Raw genomic sequence first — 21,313 nt, 5'->3', positions numbered from 1 at the left:
ACTGAGAGGCCACGCGCCACGCCGCCATATGTGCTAACACAAGCCACTGGTTTCTGTTTGCGCTCTTTACAACGGTGTCATAGATTTCAGGCAGTGAATAATCATTTTGTGAACAAAGTTAATTGATTTTTCTCTCTGATATAGTGGTTTTTGAGTCTAACAAGAAAAATAACCTAGTATTTTAATATTGTGATCTAAGTATGAAATATCTTCACCGAACATATTTCATACCCCGGTTTTTTCATACAACACCGGGCGCCCGGGCCACGCATGCGCAGTAGGGAGGAGACAACATTGTTTTTCTGAGAGGCGGAAAAAAGTAGCGATTATCGCTAGTTTGGTTACAAAAGAAACGAAGATACCGATATTTATATAAATAAGTAGCGGATGGCCGATAACCCGATTTTGTTATCAGCGATAAAGTATCGCGATAACTTATCGCGATAACGCCCAGCTATGATGATGGATGACCCATCAGAGCATCATGAATTGGAAGATGATGATCCTGAAGTAAAAAGAGTTGCATCATGTGCTACACAGACACATGAGCCGTTTAATGTACTGGAGAGGCTGAACTGTTTCTCTGAGTGGTTCCGTGTGAAGAGAGCCACTGCAGTGTGCCTTAGACTTCAAAGGATGTACAAGAAGAATGCAGATGGGACACATAAAGGAAGAAGCCAAGAATACATTCCACTGACAGTACAGGAACTGAAAGAAGCTGAAAATGAGATAATAAGGCAGGCTCAGGCTCATGCCTTCCATGAGGAAATAAAGATGCTGAAGGGTGCAGGAAACCATGAGTCTTCCCCACAGACAAATAGAAGAGAAACAACAGCAAAGAAAACAAGCAAGTTGTACAAACTTGATCCCTTCACAGATGAAGATGGAATAGTAAGAGTTGGGGGAAGAATAAGGATGTCTACTCATCAAGTAGCAAGACATCCAGCAATCCTGCCTAAGGATTCCCATGTTACTGATCTACTGATTTGCTACTACCAGAAAAGGGTACATCATCAGGGTAGGGGCATAACACTAAATGAAATTAGAGCATCTGGGTACTGGATTTTTGGGGGCTCATCTCTGGTGGCTAGACATGTCTCAAAATGTGTAGTCTGAAGGCCTGGCTGGGGAGAAATCCCGAGCCACCTGTGACATCAAGATCAAGATCAACGAGGTGAGCACTGAGCTGACCCCTAGTGATGCTGACCCTTAGTGACCCTTATATTTAGTAGTGCTTACCGCTCGTGACGGTTCAAGAGGCCTGGGAGCCAGTGGTCACAAAGGGCGCCTCCTCTCTGTCCCATGGCGGTCATATTTATTAGTGAACGTGTTTGTGTTCTGGCCCGTGACAACACCCTCGGGGAGACAGTTCCGCTGGCTGGTAATTCTTGCGGTAAATAACTGTTCCTCTGTGTTGTTCTGTGTCTGGGCTGGGTTGGTTTGAGGTGTGACGTGTTGGCCGTGTATATATTGCACAAATTGACAGTAATGAAGCCAGGGATGTATTTCTCTTTGTCACATTTTGGCAGTGGGACAGGGCAGGTTAGGTTAGACCTGATGCGTAGAACTCCAGAACTTCACCCGCGGTGCTCAGGTGGGCGAAACTACTTGTTATGAGAGATTTTGGTGTGTTTTGAAGGAATTGGCAAACTGTTTGCCATAAACTGCACACCTGACATTAAACACATAGCTTATGACACACTTGTGAGACCAACGCTGGAATACTGCTCCACGGTGTGGGATCCTTACACACACAGAAACATTGATAGGTTAGAACAAATCAACACCAAGGCGGGCAGGTTCATTACAAACAATTACACTCGAACGCCTGGCATCACAACACGGATCAGACAACTGATAAACATGGAACCTCTTCACATACACAGACAAGCACACAGACTTACACTTATGTACAAGATCACAAACACTCACATTGACATTGACCCATAAACATACCTACAGAACGCAAACAGCCAATGTACTCGTAACACACACATCCATAAATACCAAACATAACACATTAACACTGACGCATACATGTCCTGCTGTTGGCCATGTATATGTTGCACAAATTAACAGTAATGAAGCCAGGGATGTATTTCTCTTTGCATCACTGGGCACGTTACTGGATTTGAGGTAGTCCGCTACCACTCCTCCGCACCTATGATGCAGGTAGTCCGCACCTGTACTTCTGCGCCAATTTTTTTTTCGCTCAGTCCGCTACTGGACCTCCACACTTCCGCTACTGTACCCAAAACTATTAAAGTGCGCCTGAAAAAACTTGTCCACACCGCAAAAATTCTGGCATTACACTGGGAGGGGTCCAGCTCCACGTCAGACAAGGAAATGTCTGACGTCGCCAGTGGCGTAGGGGTTCTGGAGGCTGACCATGCAGGCGTGCTGTTTCTGTAGCTCACGCTATTGACACTACTATCCCCAGGCACATCCCTGCTCCTGTCGCTATCACCTCTTTTCATGTATCTGTCCATGTTTATTTGTAAACACTGAACAATTGCAGTGAATCACTAAAAGTCAAAAGATTTTGAAAAGAAAAAGAAACTTGACACAGTGATCATCTGGTGGCACATAGTCCGCCAAAACGTGCGAAAGTAATGCCGCGGACTGTTTGTCGTCTTCATTTTTTTATCTTTGAAAATCTGTTGCCAAAATTTCGCCTGTCTGCACCTGTTACTTCCGCACCTTTGAAAACTTTCTGCACTTCTGGGCTTATGCACCTTGTTTGGCGGTCCGTAGGTTATGTAAAGTTCGGTTAGAGTAGTTTAAATATGCTCACCCACCCTAAAGAACCGATTTCAAGTGCAGCATACATGTCGGGGGTTAGCGACGGTATGCTTGGTTAGCGATTAGCCCATGCATGTGAGACAAGGTCCACCGCGCATGTTTTTTTATTTTTATTTTTTTATTTATTTATATTTTTTAGAACACGCAGCCCAACGGCTGCCATGCTGAGGGTCGGGTATAGCCTGAGCCCCTGATGACCTTGAGTCATGGCTCAGGGCTGTTTTGGGGTGGTTATCGATGGTACGCTTGGTTAGTGACGGTATGCTTGGTTCGCAATGGTACGCTTTTTTTTTTTTTTTTTTTTTTACGTCGCGGCCTATAGCGCCGGTAGGCTTTTTTTCCTGGTGGGTCCTGATGGTCGGCCCAAGGCTTCTTCCCGGTGGGTCCTGATGGTTGGCCCAGCCCGTTCTGGCGCAGGCGAGTGTTTATAGTGGCGCCATCTTGCATTGGCTCATGCTGCCCTCCCGGAGCTCATCTTTAATCCTAGAATATAGAGTCCGGGTTGATAGGTGGTCTTCTGGACAGCATGTGGGTAGTTTTAAGCCACTCGGCGGCGTCTGAAAAATCCCAGCTTGGTGGCACCGGGCGGGGATTGAACTCGCGTCCTCCTGAACGCGGTGGTGTTACTCTGTCGATTCAGCCACCGCCTCCCCAAATCGATGGTTATCGATGGTACACTTGGTTAGTGACGGTACGCTTGGTTAGCGATTAGCCCACGCATGTGAGAGTATACGTTAGGGATTCTCCTTACTTTCGAGAACAGGGAATTTCCCTAATTTAGGGATTTTTCTAGGGATATTTTGGAAGCCCATTTTTCAGTGATTTTGCCTTAACCCCACAACAACCCTGGTTCCCCACAGGTCACCAGGCTTGTGTTGGGGGGTAGGGGGGGGCTGGGGTGGTGGAGGGGGAGAAGTAGTTGTTCCCTAGTTTTACCAGGGCTTCACCCCAGATATCAAAATTAAACTCCAACTTAACCTAACCAATAATGGGGGGAGGGGCCTTGCCCCACACTGCTGCGAAGGGCTTCACACCACTACCTGCACTGAATCCACCCATCTTTTCGGTCTTACTTACACTTTGGACACTCCAGAACTTTGAGTACAGCACCGTCATCATGCAAAAAGTCAACTGATTCGTAATCACCACTAAAACCTTCCACCGCAGCGAGAGCATCGCCCCGCACAGACACCTTCCTCAGACTGATTCAGATTTTTTCGCTTCTGCCTGCCACTGCTATATGGAGCGCTGTGATTGGTTGAATTAATGAGGATTATTTCTGATTGTCAGAGGCATTGTTTTCATGCATGTGCAGACACCTTCTCTCCCTCTCTCGCTGATATGTCCTGCTGGGCCAGGGCCGGGCAACCTCTGGCCGTGAAGGCCTAGTGTCTTAATTTGCCATCTTGTTAGGCATTAACATTGCAATCTGACCTGCAAAACCCCAAAAAGAAAAAACAAGTTCCAAACAACATCTGCTGGCAAATACTGTTTAGCAAGCCTGTGCTCCTTGCCTCACTCCATGAGAGCTGCCAGGTCTGTCCTTTTGAAGACAATCTGTCCTTTTTGAGATCTGGTTGTCCTAATTAATAAATAAAAAAGGACAGGTTGAAACTGCAGTGTGTTGCAGCTGCTGTAGGAGTCTGAGGATCCGTAGTATCCTGCAGCAGGTTTCCCCAAAGGTGTGGAAGGAAACAGCTCAACACTAGTTGTAGGTTCTTATTGCTAGAGACAAGTAAGCGGCCTCCAAGCGAATGTGTGTAAGCTGTGAGCCCATGACAGCTGCGAGCCAACGAAACTGGAGAGGCGAGCGGGCAGAACGTTGCCACATCTCTCCATGTTGCCATGTCAACAATCTAAATTGTATACATAATGACAAACAAGTGGAAGTGCAGAAATATACTTATGATGTGAATATCAGTGAGGCAATATGGTACATAAAGAAAATAAAGAAGGAAGTATAACATATGAAGAAGTTAATCAGGCAATAAAAACATTTAAAAATGGAGAGGCAGCAGGAATTGATATAATCACAACAGAAATGTTGAAGTGTGGAGGAGATGTAGTTGTTAAATGGATGGTCAAGATATGTGAAGTAGCATGGGAAGGGGGGGGGGGGGGGGGGGTGCCACCAGACTGGACGAAAGCCATCATTGTCCCAGTGTACAAGGGGAAGGGCATGAGAGGGGAATGTGGGAGCTATAGAGGTATAAGTCTCCTGAGTATACCCGGAAAGGTATATGGAAAAGTCATAATAGAGAGGGTGCAAAGACTTGTAGAAGAGAAAATCAGTGAAGAACAAGGAGGCTTCAGGAAAGGAAAGGGATGTGTGGATCAGATATTTTCCTTCAGGATGGTAGTAGAAAAAATAATAGCAAAAGGAAAGAAACTATACGCTGCCTTCATGGATTTGGAAAAAGCTTATGACAGAGTCGATCGGATTGCATTGTGGGATGTTTTAAAAGTCTTTCTATGAGGATACATCTGCATGTGTCAAAATTACTGGAGAAACAAGTGAACATTTTGAGATAAAAGTAGGCTTAAGACAAGGGTGCATCAGGTCACCATGGTTATTCAATATTTATATGGATGGTGTTAGAGAAATGGAAGGCAAAGTTGGGGAAGTTGGAGTAAAAATGTTCGCTGAGGGAAGGAAGTGGGTACTGAATTTGATACTGTTTGCTGATGACACAGTGCTCATTGCAGAAAATGAAGGTGACCTACAAAATTTGGTCATTGTTTTGAGTGTCTGTAAAAGGAGAAAGCTGAAAGTAAATGTCAACAAAAGTAAAGTGATGGTTTGTGAGTGAAGTAGAAGTAAGGTTGTAGATTTTGTGTGCCCATATAGTGGGAATTGAATGTGAAAAAGAATGCAAAATAATTTTGAATGGTGAAGAAATGGAGGAGGTCAATGAGTTTAAGTACCTTGGATCAGTTATGTGTAAGCATGGTGGTACAGAGGGAGAGATAAGAGAAAGGGCATTGTAAGGAAGAAGGGTGGTAGGGTCTTTTGGGACGAATCATGAATGGCAGAAGTGTGAGCATGGAGGTAAAGAGGGATTTGAGAAATACAATAATAGTACCAACCCTCACATATGCAAGTGAAATGTGGGCCTGGAATGAAAGTCAGAGGTCTAGAGTGCAGGCAGTGGAAATGAGTTATTTGAGGAGTGCTTGTGGTGTGAGTAGAATGGATGGAATGAGTAATGAAAGTGTGTATGCGCGTTTTGGAATGTGTCATGGGGGTGAAGGGAAGAAGTGTGGAGTGGTGGAAGAAGTGAAGCGACAGACTTTAAAGTGGTTTGGCCATATGGAGCGAGTGGAGGAGAGTAAGATGACCAGAAGGGTGTATGTGAGTGAGATAGAGGGAGGGAATGCTAGAGGACGACCTCCAGTGAAATGGAGGTGCAAGAGTACGTTGGAATTGTTCTGTCATGTGCGTGTTTTCCATCCATTATGTAATCCAGCAAAAATTGGCAGAAACACGAGGATGTGGGGGAACTTTCAGGCTAAATTGCTCAAGGCCATACCAACTGTCTTTCCCCACTGGGGGGAGGGAGCCCTCCTCCCCTCGCACCAGTGAGCGGGGAAGAAGATGTGCGTCGCTGCCAGATACAACATTAATGCCTCCTGCATTTTTATAATGGTATGACAGACAAATATAAAGTTGTGCGGCAAATCTCGATGCATGGACTCTGGCGCATATATTATCCGTGCCAACTATGAAGCAAGTGCCCAGCAGTGACAAAGATCTGTGCCATTAAAACACAAAATTGTGCTTCCTCAGCCTTAAAATTGCTGCTGCTCAGCCTCTAGTTAAGCAGTTTTCAAAGTTTTTGTAGCATTCATAAATCAAACAGTGTTCTAAAATTTCCTCAGATGTCTTCCTTCTCTGCTGCAAAGAAAAATGTCATTCTCTCAGTGGATAAAAAGTAGTGGCATTTACTTGCAAGGCGCTAAAAGCCTTTGATTTTTGTTATAGCAATTCAAACGCTGCACCAGTTCTGATGAAGCAGGGTGGACAACAGCACCACATAGTCACCCATTTGGTGCAACAAAACCATTGTGTTTGATGAATGATTAAAGGCAGCGGACACAAAAGTCCTTTATGGCGATAGAGTGATGGAATATCCCCCTTAACAGCCCATCTCTTGCACCCCAGGATGTGGTGTTGGCCATGCTGGGAGGAACACAGCGCCAGGAGACAGCTGCTCAAGTGAGGGTCTGAAGCGGACGCTGTGCTCAGCGCTCGCTGCGTCCATGCTGCCACTGACCTCAGGACCCCTTGGTGCATCCCTTGCCTCGCCTGCCGCTTGGTCCCTGAGTGTGGCGTCGGGGGAACCTTGCCACCCGCTGCAGCTTCCCTGAGGTTCCTGCAAGACCCTCACCCCAGGAGTGGTGGGCAGGGGAGGCTGCAAGGCCGGGTAGCAGCCTGAGTGGCGGGACCAGCAGGAACACTGCCACTGCTGTGCTGTGAGGACCAGAAGAACACAGCCATTACCAACAACAACATCACCACCACCACCTTGCTGCTGCCATCTCCAGAAAGGAAAAGGAAAGTTTGAGTGTGACAAGATTTGAGACTGGGAAGAAGTTCAGCAGACACAGCCTTGCACACATTGGTGAGGGAAACCATGAGTGGCCAGCGTGTGGGGAAAGACTCCCTGGGAAGGCTGACCTCAGGAAATACACCCACACACTCTGCTGAAGGACCCCATGAATGCCTCGACTGTGGCAAAAAGTTCAGTTACAAGAGTAAACTCAACAGACACACCCTTACACACACTGGTGAAAGGCCTCATGAATGCCAGGAGTGTGGAAAAAGGTTTACACAGAAGAGTATCCTCAACACACACACCCTTACACACACTGGTGAAAAGCCTCATGAGTGTGAGGTTTGTGGTGAGACATTCAGTATGAAGAGCCTGCTCAAAGCACACACTTATAAACATTCTGGTGAAAGGCCTCATGAATGCCAAGAGTGTGGAAAAAGGTTTACACAGAAGAGTATCCTCAACATACACACCCTTACACACACTGGTGAAAGGCCTCATGAGTGTGAGGTTTGTGGTGACACATTCATTACGAAGATCCAGCTCAAGGTACACACTTATAAACACACTGGTGAAAGGCCTCATGAGTGTCTGGAATGTGGAGAAAGGTTCAGAGGGAAGCAAACCTTGGAGCGTCACATCTTCAGACACTCTGGCCTGAGAGAGTTTAAGTGTGATGTGTGTGGGAAGCACTTCAAGATGAAGACGGACATTGCCCAGCACATGAAGACCCACTTCTGAGGTGCCGTGTTGTGCTGCTGTGTGGGACCTCAGTGACGGGGAACCAGTCATCAACACCACCTGGAGAGGACTGGCACCATGTTGTGGCTGACTGCTGAGAGATGCACCAACAAGCTGCACCACAGTGAACAGTGCCGTCTGCCCCGAGCCAGTGGTAACAACTCTGTCACCTTGCCCCCAGCACAGTGCAGCAGCCAACAAGCTGCACCACAGTGAACAGTGCCATCTGCCCTGAGCCAGTGGTGACAACCCTGTCACCTTGCCTTGGCACAGTGCAGCAGCGGTGACTCGGGCCGCCACAACCGACCATCAACAGGATTAGCAAGGAGACGCTGTGTGAAGGTTTGTCAAGTTTGGGTATGAGTGGACTGCTGCTCCCCTGCCTGCATCCTCATCCAGGCCCACAGACACACCACAGCGGGTAAGTGGTGTACAGTCGTGGGACACAAGTGTTGACACAGTTTCCAAAATGTTTCGGACGCCGCTAGCGAAAGACGGCAACTATCCAGCAGAGCTACATTTGAGTTATATGTGACGTATGTGTGTGTGTTTGGGTGTGTGCAAGGACCAAAGAGTGTGTGTGGGTTTGAGAGAGATATTATTTAAGGATTTTTGTTACGAAACTTTGAGCATCAACTGCACGACGATTATGTTTCTTTAAAAAAATCTGTTATGAATGCTCTTGTTTCCACTAGTCTGCAATAAGTCTGTAATAAGATTTTCTGCATTCCATAAGCTAAATACTTGCTTGGCTTTGGTCATCAGTGTGCATTCTGGAGAGAGAGAGAGAGAGAGAGAGAGAGAGAGAGAGAGAGAGATTAATTTCTCTTAAGAAAAAAAAATTAATGCAAAATGATAGCCTAGTTTTCTTAAATGCATAATAATAACAGTATTCGTAAATGCAAAGTAATACCCTAGTTTCTTAAATGCAAACGAATTGCTTAGTATTCTTAAATGCAAAATAATAGCTTTGTAATTCAATTCAATGCATAATAGCCTTCTAGTTTCTTAAATGCGCCGGCTGGCATGGTTGATGACGTCATTGCATAACATTGTCAAACGAGAGTTAAATGGTGGTATCATTATATATTTTTAGATCATATCAGAATATTTGTGCATGTTATCAATGTTTTCTGCATATTTTCTTAGTGAGGACGTTGCAGGAATGAATACAACATTTATTCAAATGCATAATAGCGTTGTAAACAACTTTAGCTGTCCCTGACTAAATTTGAACGACATGTAAAGAGACATTTTCGTCCGCGAATTAAAAACTTGTTATCAGTGTGAACAACTGACAAATTCATATCTAATAAATTATGGAGAGTGTATATGTAGTGACAGATCTGAACATTAACCTCTTTCCATGCAGTGTATATATTTTAAAGTCGGGGCCGGTGAACGAAACTCAGTGGACAGTGTGTCAACACGATTGTACAGTATTGCCTGCACAGCCCAACACGGTGTTAGCGTGATGCCCAAACCAAACTGTAGCCTCCATGATGGCCAGTTTTTGTGCTCCACAGCCAGTACCAAAGACACTTCCTGCATGGCTTCCCTATACCCCACAGCTTCCACCTCAACACCAAACACCAGCTAGGAGTTTCCTCAGTGTTTGGTGCTTGGCGTGGGAGCCGACAAACTTGTTGTGGTGGACTGTGGACCTGACCCGCCATTGTCCTGCATGATATATATATAGATATATATATATATATATATATATATATATATATATATATATATATATATATATATATATATATATATATATATATATACAGGTAACTCTCGATTTACGCGAGTGTTGCGTTCTTGAAGAGGTCGCGTAATTCAAAAACAATGTAAATCAAACAAGAGGTAGGTTTCTGTCAAAAATAAATACCGTAATTTTCGGCGTATAGCGCGCATTTTTTCACATAAAAAATGCCTGAAAGTTTAGCCTTGCGCGTTATACGCTGAGTGTACAAATTTTTATTGGTTTTTTTTCTTCTTTGAGATGTTTTTAAGGGTCCGTTTTTCGTCTTATCCAATAACAACGGCAAACTTACCTTTATTATTGTTTATAATCCTTCATAGTCCGTAGCTGTCCTATAATATGTTACCATAGAATACAGGGCGATCTAATAACTACTATACAAAGACTAAATCGGTGGAAGATCGTCCATGCCTTGCTGTTATCCCGTTTTTCCGTCGGGCGCCATTTGTATGATCTTGATCTTGATGTCACAGGTGGCTTAAGATTGTATGACTAAGGAGCAGTACAAGCTACATAAAAAATCATATTGGAAAAAAATGTCCATGTGTTCATTATTAATTATTAATATTAGTGAGAATAATGGGGTGAATATGATATCAGAAACTGTACATCATGAGTCTTGTACGAGGAGTTATTTCACGCAATCCCAGCCCGGCCGCCATTTGCATTGTTTACAAACCACACAACCACACCCACACAACAAACAGCTGCATGCCGCGTGTCACCAGAACCGAGATATCCACTCGGGCACTCATTCTCAGCCTCTCTCGTGTGAGGAAGAAATGAGGGACACCATGAGGGGCTGGCTAGTATTGGTACCGGTACCGAGCAGTCTGGTACCGGTACCGTACCGTATTGCTGGTACCGTTAGTACCGGTACTGGTACCGGTACCTGCCCACCCCTATTGTTGAGTAGCGTGGCAGCGTAGGTACTGTATTGTTGTTCAAGTGGCGCGCGGGAAGAACTGAGCTCAGCTGTGTGGCCGTGTGAGTCCAGTTGCGTGAGACATCTGGTGGCCACTCCATAAAATGTCGCGTATAAGTGAAAAAACGCCTAAATTAAACATTTATTTGGATTTTGGACCCCGCGTTATTAAAAAAACGCGTAAACCAAACTCGCGTAAATAGAGAGTTACCTGTATATATATATATATATATATATATATATATATATATATATATATATATATATATATATATATATACACTAAACACTGTACGGGTTAAAATTTCTTGCAATCAGTCAAATTTTTTCATATCTGAATCTTTTCTGAGCCTGGGCGAGTGTGTTGGCGGCGGAGAGGTCAGACGCCCTAAGACACCTCAGACAGGTTCTGGAACAAAGCTGGAAGCATTTTCTGTTAAATAAAAGGAATGTTTCCCCAACAGGATGTTTATTGGAGTCCAGCGTACACCCAAGGGACAGAATGCTCTACAGAAATAACTTGTTCCAGAGAATTATCAAGACGTTTCTAGTTCCTCTGCTCAGAGACACTCAGGCTTGCCGAGGGTATGGGAACGGCCTTCATCTTGGCATCACTGTTGCTTCTTCTTCCAGGCGTGGCGCGCTGAGCGTGGCCGTGCGGCGCTTGGCGGAGGAGGCAGCGGCTGTGTCCTCCTGGGTGCTGAGGTCCAGCATCTGTCTGTGTCTGCAGGGCAGGATGGGACACATGTGCTCCCCAGCAGGGGCGGCAGGCCACCTGTCTGACTGGCCTGCACACAGTGGCGGGACAGTCCAGCTGTCAGCCAGCCTTCAGCAGCAGTCTGTTGAGGAGAACAGAGGATGTTACTCAACACAGAAAAGGAAATTTCAGTTTTCAAGAGTGAGAGAAACAGTCTACTGAAGTCTTTCCTGTTCATCAGTCACTTTGGGTGTGACTGGCAGGCTCAGCGGAGAGGCCATGTCATCACTGCCACCTTCTCTCTCATATTGATAACTACATAAAAGTTTTAAACATTCTGAGTACATTTAATTATGAGAAGGAAAAATAATTCAACAAAAGATTGCTTTTCTGAGGACAAAGGTCATCACTCCTGTCATCCAAGCCTTATATAGTTAGCCAGGCCACTTAAAACTTTTACCTCATGGGTGGTGCAGAATATTATTCAAAATAATAGAATTCTTATTGTAAAAAGGAGAGAGAGAGAGAGAGAGAGAGAGAGAGAGAGAGAGAGAGAGAGAGAGAGAGAGAGAGAGAGAGAGAGGCAGGGGGGTGAGGGTCCTTTATGTGTCTGGGGGCATTTGTCTGTGGGGTTTGTAAACATACTGTGGGGAGACATCCTGTGGGTCCTGTGAGGTGAGGTGAGAGAGAGAGAGAGAGAGAGAGAGAGAGAGAGAGAGAGAGAGAGAGAGAGAGAGAGGCGAGGGGGAGGGTCCTTTATGTATCTGTGGGGAGACATCCTGTGTGTCCTGTGTGCTGTGATGAGGTGAGAGAGAGAGAGAGAGAGTGCACCACATGGGTTTCCGGGCTGTGTTGTGCTGTTTCTCATGAGCAACATTTCAACAGAGCGTTGGACAAGGAAGATAATTTGGCAGAGCACATTTCAGACCTGGCCCTGTTTACATCCGTGTGGTTCACTGACAAAATGTGGATGACCAAAGTACTCGTGAGGGACATGCAATGACAGAGTCTGGCAGGTGGAGTGGTTCCTGACACAGGGCCGGCGTGGCGGTGCTGTGATGTGGTCCATGGCCAGCGCACCGCCACGCACCGCAAACCACCTGTGCCGGATTGTTGCATTCCGTGTCTCTTGTGAGTGCTCTCATCATCCACACTGTTAGTGAACCATAGTGGTGAAATTACGGCAAGGTCTAAAACACTGCCAAAGTATCATCCCTGTGCGACACTTTCTTAAAGTTATTCCCGAGAAAGATATAACACAGCCCTGAAACCCTTACAGTCTCTCTCTGAAACCCACAGTGGCTTTGTTGCCTCACACATCAACACTGTAAGAAATGTACACTGTATTCAGTGAGCTGTGAACTCTGCTCACCTTGTCTGCAAGACTTAAGGAAATACACTGAAGGGAAGCTCAAACTTGTTTCTTTTATGACCTGATGCTTCGTGTTCCTCTGGAGTTTGGGTGTCAGGACAACTAGTAACCGAGTCAACCCACACCCCAGATCAACTGGTATCCCTTGGATTCATAATGCATTGTGGGATTTGCCATTCACTCGCAGTTCCTCAGAGGCCATCCTGGAGTATGAACGCCTCCACTCAGTGCCTCACACCCCCACCATGAGCTGGTGTTCTGGCATATTTCCTTCCTCCAAGCCTGGCTGCCACCTTCACATACCAGGCTCTGAATATCGGCCATCAGCTGTGCAGTGTGCTCTTGCCACGGCCATCACTAGGAGCTAGGGCACAAACAGTAGTAGTGTAGTGTGCTTCCTTACATCTGTCCACTTTTGAATGTAGATGTGGCACCTGCACATTGATAGTTCATGATTGCATAAAGAACAATTTTTTTTCAGTGATATATTTGAACGTTTCTGTACTCAGGAACCCTCAAGCCATCTTATATAAAACCCAAACATGTCAATTTGCATCGATAACACACCAAACAAGCACACGAAAGACAAGCTTGTGTCAAACAGTTTAGTCAGATCACACTCCAACAATTTATGGCCTTTCAAACGCCTATAATTCATCTCATTTCAAGAAAACGTCTGGGTAGGCGGTGGCTGAACGGATAGCAAGACGGCGCCGCGTTCAGGAGGACGCGAGTTCAATCCCCGACCGGTGCCACCAAGCTGGGATTCTTCAGCCGCCGCCGAGTGGCTTAAAACTACCCACATGCTGTCCAGAAGACCACCTATCAACCCAGACTCTAGATTCTAGGATTAAAGATGAGCTCCGGGAGGGTAGCATGAGCCAATGCAAGATGGCGCCACTATAAACACTCGCCTGTGCCAGAACGGGCTGGGGTGACCATCAGGACCCACCGGAACGAAGCCTTGGACCGACCATCAGGATCCACCGGGAAGAAGCCTACCGGCGCAATAGGCCACGACGTAAAAAAAGTGCATTTGGAATTTTGATTAATACACTGGGTAATATTCAAAATAGCCTGGCCTCACATTCAACAATATTTCATGTTATTTCAAAGATTAACTCAGATCCCTGAGCCGTCACCACGGCTGCCCTGGACCCTGAATGGAAGGTAAAGTTTGGGGCACAGGCTGTGGCTGTGCATGGTCCCAGTGCTCATCTCTGCCACAATGGTCCCTGAGCCATCACCACGGCTCCCCTGGACCCTGAATGGAAGGTAAAGTTTGGGGCACAGGCTGTGGCTGTGCATGGCCCCTGTGCTCATCTCTGCCACAATGGTCCCTGAGCCATCACCACAGCTGCCCTAGACCCTGAATGGAAGGTAAAGTTTGGGGCACAGGCTGTACCTGCACAGCCTCGGTGGTCAGCTCCACTGCACTAGTCCCTGAGCCTGTGGTGTGAAGAACCCGTCACCCTGGGACACATGACCACTGAGACACCTGGGTCACCACACTGTGCCTTCCCCAGGTGTCCCCAGGTACACATTTATCCCCCAGCCACACAGGGAGGATCAACAGCTGGCTGGGCTGCAGGGCCACTGCCTGGGCTGGGATTTGTAGCAAGGCACACTAAACACTGCATCACAGAGGCACCCTGAAGATCACCCTGCTAACCTCTGCTGCACTTGTTGCATCTTCAGTGCCCATCAGGACCCCAAGTTGGCATTCACAATGCACCTTCATGAAGACCTGAGCCAAGACTGAGCAAGTAACATTTTATCATCACACTTTTTAGCATCCTTGTGGTGAAGTGGTTAGCATCCCTGAGTCAAATCTGTGGGCCTGGGTTAGAATCCTGGCCCGGGCAGTCACTGTGCAGCTCACCCAGCTGTTCATCCTCCCTGTGTGGCTGGTGGATAAATGTGTACCTGGGGAAGGCACACTGGTGACCCGGATGTCACATTGACCTGGGAGCGTCACACTAACACTGTTGGGCTGAGGAGTGTTTACTATTAGGTGTGGAATGGGTGTAAATCTATGGAAATGTTCTCTCTCTCTCATGTGTATGTGTGTTTGTATGTGTGTGTATTTACCTAGTGTGTGTGTGTGTTTGTATTTCACCGCGGCATGATCACGAGTTGGACTTGCAATCACCAGCAAGCACCCTCCCGATTAGAGCAAGGCTCATTATAATGTATCTCAGGGTACTGCCAGGACCTCATATACCACACACCCCATTCCTCTTGCTCAAGGAGGGACAGTAACCACTCCTTGTCACCAGTAAAAACCCGATCTGAGCGGGGCTCAAACCTCTGCCTGCCACGTGGCCAAGCCTGGCAGTGTAGCACTTTAACCAAATGAGCTATTAGAGTGGTGAACTATCAGATCAGTGTATTTTACCTATTTGTATTTTAGAGGGCCTGAGCATAAAAGCTGGGACAGTCCTTTCTTCCAATCTATATTTGTCCAACTTTTCCTTCATTTTATGGAGACTTCCCACCTCAACAACATCTTTGCTACGTCCATTCCATGTATCCACACTCCTGTATGGAAAACTGAACTCCTTTATGTCTTTCAAGCAAGTCCCCTTTCTCAATCTCTTGCTGTGTCCTCTGAGTTGCCTCCTCCCTTCCATCTGATTAAATCATTTCTATCCAACACGTCCATTCCACTTGTGTTCCTGTACAGTGCTATCAGGTCTCCTCTTTCTCTTCCTTCTTCCAGTGTTGGCAGGCCCAGTTCCTCCAATCTAGTCTGGTATGGCAGGCTTGATAGTTCTGGTACCATCTTAGTAGCAATCGTTTGAATCCTTTCAAGTTTCCTGATGTCCTTTTTCCTGTATGATGACCAAACAACCGCTGCATACTGTAGCCTTGGTCTAATCAATGTTGTTGTTATTTTCTTCATCATGTCCCATTCAAGTAGTGAAATGCCACTCTAATATTTTGCAGCAGACTGCATGTTTCTCCGAATTTCTTATTGATGTGCTTCTCAAGTGTCAGTGTATCTTGTATTGTTATTCCTAAGTCTTTCTTCCTTCACTGTGTGGATGACTGTCCCTCCCATCCTATACAGTCTACCTGGTCTATTTTTACTCTTGCCCACTTTCATTATGTGACATTTATTTTCTTTGAACTCCATTTCCCATCCTTTACTCCATTCATGTATCTCATTTAAATCTTCCTGCAGTTTATTACAGTCATCCTCATCTCTTAGTTTTCTAAGCAGTTTGGTGTCATCTGTAAGCATACTCATGTAACTCTTTACTTTTTCCGGCATATCATCCACTGTGTGTGTGTGTGTAGACTATAGTGCAGCCAGTACAGTGGTGGTGGGTGGAATCTATCCAAAAGAGGTGTGAGTGCCCTTTACCACCCATAGCTCTGTCCTCTACTTTTTCTTTTGTGGTGGTTCTCCTCCCTCTTTCTTTTTTCTTTTTTTCCTCCCATTCACAGTGAGTGGAGTTTTGTAGTTGGGCCACAGTGAAGTGCCTCTCATTCCCCAGCTATACTGCTTGTCTTCATCTGGGGGCGCTTCCCAGTCTTTCTGTTCCCAGGGTCCTGCCTATCCCATGCTGAGCTTTTAAGGCATTATGATGTATGGTGGCGGCTGGATCCTGTTGTCATCTTTTTATGGATGTTTCTTTTACCAATGGCCCCTAGTCCGGAGCAGACCTTAAGTGGTCGAGGGTGCAAAGAATGTCTAAGCAACTGTTGTTGTTTTGGTTTTAAATCGGTTTTCTTTTATTGTTATCTTTTTACGTCTTTGTTGTTGTTGACGGGATTTTTATATCAGTTTTACTTGTCTTTATTTATTTTGTTGGCCGGTGATACTCAAAGTAATCCTGGCCCACACCGACAACCTGCTAAAAGTTGCCGTGTCCTTTACTCCAACATTCGTGGGCTTCATAAGAACCTGAAGGATCTTAAAATGGCTGCTGCCAACCATGACATTGTTTTCTGTGCAGAAACTCTTGCTTCTAACATTAGGGATATTTCAGAACTTCTTATTCCTAACTTTAGTAAACCTGTTCTAATTAGACGGGATTCCTTTCCTCGTGCTCGTGGCGTGGGTTTGTGTATTAGATCTGGTTACAGTGCACAACACTTAACTAAATTTGTATGTCACTGTCATGAGATGCAGCTTGTCAAAGTCTCTAGCAAATACAATAATGATTATATTTTCAGCCTTATAGGAATCCAGATGCTAGTCAGTTGATGTCAAAGCATCTTTTATATTTGTTGGAGACTTGAATGGTTGGGTTCTGTATCTCCAACCAATAGCAATGCTTTTGCTGCTCTGGATTTCTCTAATCTGTCTGGTTGTGAGCAGCTGATTCATGGACCTACACTCAGTTCTGGGAACTGCCTGGATTTGGCTTTAACTGACATTCCTGGTGTTGTAGTGGCTTCTGTCCTTGTTCTCATAGGTACTTCTGACCATAATGCCATTCACTGTAAGATCTGTTTAGACTTAACTGTGCCTGATATCACCATTTCCCGTCAGGTCTATCTTAAATCTCGAGTCAATTGGGACAATATTTGTTCTGAAATTGATAATATTCAATGGTAAACTATTTTTTGATCCAATGACCCAGTCTCTGCTCTTAATACTTGTCTATTAGATATTTTACACAGAAGAGTTCCATCTAAGATAACCAAATCTCGTATGAGAGATAAAGCCTGCTTTAATGATGACTGTAAGGGGGCCTATGATGATAAGTAGGCTGCTTATCACCTATGGAGACAGAATCGATGCCAGTTGCTATGGGATAGTTATGTTGCTCTTAAAGCTGATGCTCAGAGAATCTATAATGCAGCTGAAGCTGCTTATAATTCTCATATACAGGAGGTTCTTGCAGGAACTACTCAACCACACAAATAGTGGGCTTCTCCTAATTCCTCCTTGTTTGGTGTTGATTCTAGCATGCCTCCATTACGCGAGTCTGATGGTTCAGTGCCCTTTGATCCTTTAAGAAAGGCTAATTTACTTTCTGATATTTTTATTACAAACAGTGTGGTGATGAATTATCCCTACCTTTGACTTGTTTCCCCTTTCCAAAACTTAGCTCAGTTGCATTTAGATCCAGTTAATTGAAAAAGTAGGGACAGACCCAGATGTTTTTTCCTCTATTCTTTAAGAAGATTGCTACGTTCTTAGCACCAAAACTTGCTGTAGTATTTAGGTTACTGCTGAAGTCTGGTAGTTTTCCTTCTTGTTGGCGCAAGGCAGACATCACTCCCATCCCGAAGGGAGTCTCAGCTTCAACTTTTCCTACTGAGTACCGCCCAATTTCTATTACTCCTATCCTCTCTAAGATCTTTGAGAGGCTTTTGGCTAAATGGCTTTCCTTATACTGTGATAAATTCAATCAGTTACCCGATTCTCAGTTCGGATTCCATAAGGGTTTGGGAACATTTGACTGTCTCTTGACTCTGTCTTATGACCTGCAGTCTTCTTTTGATGTTGTGAATCATAGGGCTCTAATTTATAAACTACAGTTCCTTGGTAGTGGTGGAAGTCTTCTGAGTATTTTTAAAGAATTTTTAACTAATCGATCACAGTGTGTGGTTGTTGATGATGCCTGCTCTGCTTCTCTGGCTGTTGTTTCTGATGTTCCTCAGGGCAGTGTCCTTGGACCTTTATTTTTTAACATTTTTATTTCTGACTTGGGCATTAAGCTAAAAAATAAGCTTATTTCATATGCTGATGATACAACTCTATACTCCTCTGTTCACTCTCTTAGCAACAGAGGTGAAATTGCTGCATCTCTGAATAGGGACTTGGCAATGATCACCGCTTGGTGTCAACTTTGGGGCATAAAGCTTAACCCTTTCATTGCTCAACGCTTGCAGCGGGCGTTAGGCGTATTTGCTGGTGGTGCTAAACGCCCGCTGAGACCTCCACCTGCACTCAAATCTCCCGTATATGAGAGTGTTCCAACACTAATTCTCACAACACAGGATTGCCAATTGAGTGGATTCTTCACTAAATTTGGTGGAAAATCATATCGGCCCAGCGCGGCAAATGTACGGACGAGTAACTGGTGGATGTTCTTGCCCAATATAGCAGCATTTTTGCATAGCTTCACCTGTCACCTGACTGATTCTTTGACCAAATAGTTGTAAATATTGCAGTTGGCAATACTCCCTTGCCAGAATCTGAAGAAAAGATGTCCGCAATTCCCTCAATGCAGCTGATCATACCACACACACCGACGTAAGTGTTAACATTCAACACTCCCTGAATGTGCATGTACGTTCGCAAGAGAGACATACATAACCGACTCCTATAGATCTGGACCTCCTCTTTCCAATGGTGTTTTTGATTTTTAGCTGTGATGAATAGTTTTTGAGATACAGAGGTTAAAAGAGACCCCCCATTGGGCTCCCCGAGCGCGCCTGAGGGGATAGTCTTGTTGCGAGCGCTTAGCAATGAAAGGGTTAATGCTAATAAAATGCATTCCATTACCATCAGTAGATCCCGCACCTTGAATCCACCTCATCCTTGTTTGCATAATTTTGGTGAACTGATTAAGGATGTTTCTAGTATCCGTTTGTTGGGAGTCACTCTTGATTCTAAACTGACATTTGAGAAGCACATCCGTTCCATGTCTTCCACTATTGCACAGAAGACAGGATTACTTCGTAAGTGCTTCAAAACATTTGCTTGTGACTCAACTGTAATAAAATCTTTTATATGCATTGATTTTGCCCCACTTTGAGTATTGTGCTCCTGTTTGGATGTCCGCTGCCAATTGCCATTTAAAGTTACTTGACAGAGCTATCAATACAATTAAATTTATTTCTCCGGCACTTGTTCTTGATCTTGATCATCGGCGTCAACTTGGTGCCCTTACCATTTTATTTTAAGTTTTTAAGAATAATCGGCATCCCTTACACAATGCTTTGCCTGATCTTTTAATCCTGCCCGGGTCACGAGGTTTGCTCTTAGACAAAATGATCTTGCTTTTAATCCTATGAATTTTTGTACAACACAATTCTCACGATGTTTTCTCCGTCGTTGACAAGTTTATGGAATCAGTTACCCATTGAGAGTGTCCTTTCTGCAGACATTTCTACATTTAGTCTCATGTGAATGTCTTTTTGAAACAGTAATTTTATTTTTCCTCCTTTTGGCTTTGGCTGGACAGTTTCTTAACTATTCGTTGTCTTCGCTTCTCTCCAGTACCTTTTGGTATTTTCTGTGAGACAACTTGTTGTATCTGCACCCTGGAGGGAGGCTTTGGTAGCTTATCATAATAATAATAATAATAATAATAATAATAATCACTTACTCGTTATGGTGTGTCTGTGGCCTTGGCCAAGGGTGAAGGCAGGGGGTCAGCAGCTGCCTCGGACAAGGGTGGCCGCGGTCCCCTAGCAGGCGGCGTCCAGCAGGCACACAGCCCCTCTCAATGCCTCAAGGCAGGCACTCGCCCGCAGAGTACCATCATTATTTCTTCATTCATTCATCTTCTCCAGACCTCTGAGGCCCAGCATGGCTTCCTTCCTCCCTCTCTGGTCTTCCTTCTTCTGTGTTCTTCAGTTCCTTGCATCTTCTTCCTCTTCTTCTCCAGACCTCTGAGGCCCAGCATGGCTTCCTTCCTCCCTCTCTGGTCTTCCTTCTTCTGTATTCTTCAGTTCCTTGCATCTTCTTCCTCTTCTTCTCCAGACCTCTGAGGCCCAGCATGGCTTCCTTCCTCCCTCTCTGGTCTTCCTTCTTCTGTATTCTTCAGTTCCTTGCATCTTCTTCCTCTTCTTCTCCAGACCTCTGAGGCCCAGCATGGCTTCCTTCCTCCCTCTCTGGTCTTCCTTCTTCTGTATTCTTCAGTTCCTTGCATCTTCTTCCTCTTCTTCTCCAGACCTCTGAGACCCAGCATGGCTTCCTTCCTCCCTCTCTGGTCTTCCTTCTTCTGTGTTCTTCAGTTCCTTGCATCTTCTTCCTCTTCTTCTCCAGACCTCTGAGGCCCAGCATGCCTTCCTTCCTCCCTCTCTGGTCTTCCTTCTTCTGTGTTCTTCAGTTCCTTGCATCTTCTTCCTCTTCTTCTCCAGACCTCTGAGGCCCAGCATGGCTTCCTTCCTCCCTCTCTGGTCTTCCTTCTTCTGTGTTCTTCAGTTATTTTTCTGTGGGTGTTTCCGCCAAGAGTGTTCCATGCGGCACACTGTTGTACTGCCTGTGCCTTTATCTCCCCTCAGTCCCAGCACAGTGCTCAGCCCCCTGCCTCCCCCTCCTTCCCTGGTGGAGCCACTTGTCCGTCCATCATGCACTCACCCGGCCACTGGCCAACAATACAAGGCTTGACAAACACCACTGGAGTGTTCCTGGTGTGCACACTTTGCCCGACTACATATTCTGCCTTCCTTTCCCTCGGGGCAGCAAACCTAACAAGCTCCGTCCATCACAGCTCCCAGGCCGGCAGTCTGCACCAGTGGTCTCTGCTGGGCCGAGTTTCTTGTGGAGCGCAGG

The 21,313-nt window shown here is 45.4% G+C and overlaps 2 long non-coding RNA genes across 3 annotated transcripts; one reads left to right on the top strand and one right to left on the bottom strand.

The window, feature by feature from the left end:
* Positions 1–1,083: 1,083 nt before the first annotated feature.
* Positions 1,084–12,890, top strand: LOC126988382 (uncharacterized). Its single transcript, XR_007741859.1, has 3 exons — positions 1,084–1,393; positions 6,965–8,517; positions 11,411–12,890. It is a non-coding gene; the product is annotated as an uncharacterized LOC126988382 (long non-coding RNA).
* LOC126988381 (uncharacterized) lies at positions 11,463–21,044 on the bottom strand. 2 transcript variants are annotated; one of them, XR_007741857.1, is made up of 3 exons: positions 20,901–21,044; positions 20,142–20,710; positions 11,463–11,616 (listed from the first exon to the last, which is right to left on the bottom strand). It is a non-coding gene; the product is annotated as an uncharacterized LOC126988381 (long non-coding RNA). The 2 variants fall into 2 exon arrangements; XR_007741858.1 differs by having other exon boundaries at positions 20,806–20,906.
* Between the last annotated feature and the right edge of the window lie 269 nt (positions 21,045–21,313).

The sequence above is a fragment of the Eriocheir sinensis genome, chromosome 69 (assembly GCF_024679095.1).
Source record: "Eriocheir sinensis breed Jianghai 21 chromosome 69, ASM2467909v1, whole genome shotgun sequence".
Lineage (NCBI taxonomy): Eukaryota > Metazoa > Arthropoda > Malacostraca > Decapoda > Varunidae > Eriocheir > Eriocheir sinensis.
This window is presented reverse-complemented; position numbering and strand designations above follow the sequence as displayed.